This window comes from Corylus avellana, chromosome ca1 (assembly GCF_901000735.1).
Source record: "Corylus avellana chromosome ca1, CavTom2PMs-1.0".
Classification (NCBI taxonomy): domain Eukaryota; kingdom Viridiplantae; phylum Streptophyta; class Magnoliopsida; order Fagales; family Betulaceae; genus Corylus; species Corylus avellana.
Window position 1 is genome coordinate 34,601,529 of NC_081541.1, and position 5,766 is coordinate 34,607,294.

Consider the following 5,766-nt stretch of genomic DNA (forward strand, 5'->3'; position numbering starts at 1 on the left):
ATATTTTGATTTAAAAATAAAAAATTAAGATAAAAAACCAATTTCTGCTGCCACGTGTCAATTGGCACTGTAGCTGGAACAGTGCCGTTCCAGCTACAGTGCCGGGCCTGGCTCTTCCCAAACATAGTTGATGTGACTCGGGGACTCCGCCAGTTGGCTCGGCCCTTGGGCGGAGATTCCCATCCCAACTGTCCGAACCGAATTGTTGTGAGAAGATTCTTATCTGAGTCCATTTATTCGAACCCGGTTTTTTTTTTTTTTTTTTCTACAAATTCTTCAATACAAAAGAATGGGAAGAATGGGAGAGTAAGTGAAAATATACGATTCAAAGTGGTTTCTTTGGCAATATGGTTTGCACGTATTAATGTCTTTAATACAATCAAATTTTGAAATTAGAAAAATTGTTAGTTTATGTCCGCTAGGATGGGGACTGCGACCCATCAAAAGCTACATAAAAATAATAGATGACAAGAATAATGGAGATGCTTCCAAAATAAAATGCAAAGCGCACCGCAAGAAGGACGGCATTAGCTCCACCTTAATTGGTTAATAGGATTTCTTAGACGTCTAATAATATAGGTGATGTTACATTATAGTAAAATGAAATTTATGTATACATTGTCATATAGTATGGGCAGAATCATAAATTTTGATAGTGTGGTTGCCTCTAAAGAGAAGGCACTGAATGTTATTATAATCATAATTCCACTTCTACATTATAGTAGTTGGAATAATAATTGATAAGTTCTCTTTTTCCTTTTCCCATATTAAAAATAAATAAATAAAAGCTCGTGCAACGTAGCACGAGCCAGACTGGATGATTTAACACTTTCAATCAGTATCCTCCTAAAAGTGGACTGGACCGCACATCTGCCATAATGCCATTTAAAAAGCACCTAAATCATATGATTGATTGCCATGTTAGTTGCAAGAATACCCCACAGTTCAGACCAATTTATCATGGGCTTTACTTTATGGGAGCACGTGCAAAGGGCCCAATGCATTGCAGCAAGCATGCAGCGCAAAGTAACCATATTGGGCCTCATGTATGAGAGACGGGAAGCTCCAATAAAAGTAACGAGAAGCTCCAAGAATACCCCATAGGTGATGTTACTTGGTATTATCCTAGGATTTGGTATTATTATTAGGTATTTTTTATAAAAAAAAAAAAAGAAAGAAAGGGAAATTAGGTATTATTATTAGCATAGAGTTCAAAGTTAATATTATCTCATACTTTATCTTATTATGCACAAAATCTTAAAAATTTACACTTAGAATAATTTGCATTTTTAATTGCACTTAGAATAAGTTTAAAAGTTAGAGTAATTCTAGAAGTTTCTATTGTGTCCCTCTTAAGTCCCTATAAGAATGATATGGCTATTAAAATCACCATTGTCCCACATCCTTCTTGAAGGACTTGTAACATTACTTTAAAAGTTATGTTGATTTTAGAAGATCTTGTTTTTACTAAAAATCGTGTTTAGTAATTAAGTTTTTATTAAAGATCTTGTTTTTACTAAAGATCTTTAGTAAACACTTGGTTGAGATTTTCAAATCACAAAATCTAGAGAAAGTTGGAGTCCATAATAAATTTGAACTTTAAATTAAAAGTCAATAATGATAATCTCAAATTCAACGGTAATTTTAAAAGCTATATCACATTTGGGAGTATACCAGGAGAACACTTAGCATTTCCCGATACTTGGTTGGAATTTCCAAATCGCAAAATCCAGAAAGTTGGATTCCATATGAGATAAATTTAAACTTTCAAATTGTAAACAAAAAGATTAGACAACTGAAAATCACAAAATATAGACAAAGTTGGAGTCCATATCTTTGTAGATAAATTTGAACTGTTTTTACTAAACAGTTGGGATTTCCAAATCGCAAAATCCAGATAAAAAGTTGGGGTTCAGATAAATTTTAACTTTCAAATTCTAAACAAAAAGATTACAACTGACAACCGAAATTTCAATGTTTGATCTTGTTTTTACTAAATGTTCATATCTTTGTAGATAAATTTAAACTTTAAAATTAATTAAGTTATATTGATTTTAAAAAATCTGTATCTTCCCTTTGATTTTTCTTAAATTTAGGGCACAAAACTACTTTTTCCTTCCCCATAAAAATATATTTCATAATACATTCTCTTACCTTTTTCCTATACCATTAAAATATTATTTATTTACAAAATATAAGTTCTCTATCTACCCTCATTTTTTTCACAAAATTCTCAATTAAAGTTAAAAAGATGAAAAAAAAAACAAAAAAAACAAAACAAAAAAGGAAGAAATGTTTATATTAAAATAATATATATTGGTTCCTGCAGGAAATCTAATGTTTTTGTAATTATTTTTAAAATTTTTTCTAAACATAAAGAATGAACTGGCATTTATAGGACATCGCTTGTGCTCCTAAATACTTGGTTTGACAATTCCAAATTGCAAAATCTAAGTGGGAGTAAGAACTGGTGACCTGACAATAAAATTAAATTTGAATGTTTCATTCATATGGAGAAGATTACAAGCCAAACTGGTAAGATAACCCTAATGGAGATTAAAAAGAAAAAAGAAAAAAGAAAAGAAATTAACCTAATTCAAAAAAAAAAAAAAAAATTGCAGCCAACATGCATGCTAAAATCTCATCAATCATAAGGGCCGTCGGGATCAAGTTGTTTACAGAGTGCAAGATATGTGCGATAGAGAAGTCTATCCTTGGCACCCGTCCGATGGTTCTTGGCGTGCTTGCAGAAATACTTTAACTGCTCAAGCGTGCAGCAACCAATCAACTGCCCCAGAAGCAAAAACAGCCAGTTGATCGTCTTCTTCTTCTCTGAAATAATCGGCTTCGCGCTATTCTCTTCTCCACAAAAATTGCACCTCGGAAAAGCCGGATTCCACAATACTTTCGGAGCCCTGTCACGCATGGAGCCCCTCTTGTTCGCGATTAAACAACCCACTTCAGCGAACTTCTCTTTCAACGGATACTCCATCTCATACTGGCGCTCGCATTTCTTGCATTGAACTTCGCCGGCAACGGTGACGATTTCATTAGACAGCAAGTAATTCAAGCTGTGGACGGTGGCTCGACGAGTTGTGGCCCACGGGAAAGGAGCAGGCACCGTCTCGCTCTTTCCGTCCTGCAGTGCCGGGCGACACTGAACGCGTCGAGACGTGCCGGCCTCACTCTGGTGCACTGGCGGGGTTGGCGTGGAGGACTCCGGCACCAAAGGCGGCACGTAGAGAGGGTGTGCGGGCGTGAGTGGAAGAGGCTCCGGTTGCGGGGTTGGCGTGGAGGACTCCGGCACCGAAGGCGGGGCGTAGAGAGGGTGCGAGGGCATGAGTGGAAGGGGCTCCGGTTGCGGGGTTGGCGTGGAGGACTCCGGCACCGAAGGCGGCGCGTAGAGAGTGTGCGAGGGCGTGAGTGGAAGGGGCTCCGGTTGCGGGGTTGGCGTGGAGGACTCCGTCACCGAAGGCGGCGCGTAGAGAGGGTGCGAGGGCTTGAGTGGAAGGGGCTCCAGTTGCGGGGTTGGCGTGGAGGACACCCGCACCGAAGGCGGCGCGTAGAGGTGCGAGGGAGTGAATGGAAGGGGCTCCAGTTGCGGGTTTGGCATGGAGGACTCCGGCACCAAAGGCGGCGCATAGAGAGGGTGCGAGGGCGTGAGTGGAAGGGGGTCCGGTTGCGGGGTTGTCGTGGAGGACTCCGGCACCGAAGGCAGGGCGTAGAGAGGGTGCAAGGGCGTGAATGGAAGGGGCTCCGGTTGAGTGGTTGGCATGGAGGACTCCGGCACTGAAGGCGGCTCGTAGAGAGGGTGCAAGGGCATGAGTGGAAGGGGCTCCGGTTGCGGGGTTGGCGTGGAGGACTCCGGCACCGAAGGCAGCGCGTAGAGAGGGTGCAGGGGAAGGGGCTCCGTTTGAGGGGTTTCGGATAAAAGCGTTTGTACTGACAGAGACTGATGATCCATCGGCGGCGATGACGGCTGGTCAACCGACGGGGGTCGCCTAGCCTTTGTGGGTTGGAAAGAAAGAGACAGAGTAAGCTGCAAATCGGGTTCTTCCGCCTCCTCGAGTTCTTGAAACGGATACGTTGTTGTGATTTGGAAATCTTGGCTGCTGTTGTTCTTCTTCTTCCTGCTGAGGTCTTGGTCGTTGCTAGGTTTGTCTTCTTCCTTCTTCATGGTGGGAGGAGATAGAAACAGAGAAAGATTGATCGGTTTGTCTTCATTCTTCATGGTGGGAGGAGACAGAAAAAAAGAAAGAAATAAACAGAGGATGCAAGAAGAAGTGAGAATATTGTGGAAAAGAAGAGGTAAAATATAAGAAAGGAGATGAAAAAATGAAGTGGGATTAATAGATTAGAATTCCTTTTGAATTTATAGGAAAAGATTGGCATATATATTCTTCTTCTTCTTCTTGCATTCAACCAGTGCAACTCAACCAGTGCAACCGTTAGGGAGAGACTATCACATGCGTGCGTGTCTACTGTAAAATACCGGACGGACAATCTGGGTGGTTAAAAAGACTATTGCTCCGAGCAAAACGCTGAATTTATTTATTTTTATTTTTTAAAATTAGTTATAGAATTTTGAAAGCAATAAAAAAGGAGCTAATTAACTAACTGCGAGATAATCTTTATAACAATTTCCTTTTGCTTTAACTCTTCAAAAAAATGTGTTAATCAAAGTTGGATAATTGGCGTGGGTGTTAATGAATAATGATAGACACAATTATCTGAATCAACACAGCCTTGGGGTAATGTAGAAATTATTATAAATTAATTAAAACCTTTTTGTCTTTTTTTTACAATTCAATGAATTTATATGAGATTTTGTTTATTAGAAGTTATTGCACTGTTGAAATTTTTTTATTTTTTTGTCTACATGCATTATTAATAAGGATAAAGTTCACTTAACCCTCTTAAACTACCACCCTAATGACAATTTACTCCCAAAACTATCAATTGCGACAATTTACCCCATAAACTACCAAAACAATGACAATATACCTCTACTTTTAACAAAATAACGAAATTAGCCTTATTAAAATAAAAATAAAAATACTAAAATTTATTTTTTTTCAAAAATTTAAGGGTATTTTTGTTTTATTGAAAATTATATAGGGGTAATTTCGTCACTTTGCTAGTATTGGGAGTACATTGTCACTGTTTTGGTAGTTTGGAGTAAATTGTCGTAATTGATAGTTTGAAGGTTAGATTATTATTGAAGTTGTAATTTGAGGGAGTTAAGTGGACTTTACCCTTAATAAAATTAAGGGAGCCTGTCATCAATAATGTTTTTTTTTTGTTTTTGTTTTTTTAATAACATTTATGACTTTACTTTCATGTAGTTATTTAATTATTTTCACAATTAATATTATTTCTTACTTCTGAGCTTATATCTTCATCAAAAAACTATAAAAACACATCTCATGCATACAAGCAACGTACTAACTTCATTTCTCTTTTTTTCTTGAGTAATTATAAAAATTATATTTTTATTTGATAATTATTGCACAATATTAGCGTATCAGTTTCAACCAACTATTGGACCCGTCAGTGTTAAAAAAAAGTCTCAAGTTGGTTGAAACTACAAAATTAATATAAGAATAACTTATATAGGGAGGTTGTACAAAAGTCACATTTTGTGCCGCCAATAAGAAACTAACACATCAGTCAATTTCATTAGACTTATACTTAAAACAAAAACTCAACCACACCAGATTACACTCTAATAAAATAAAAAATTAAATTTTTTTATTTAAAAAAAAA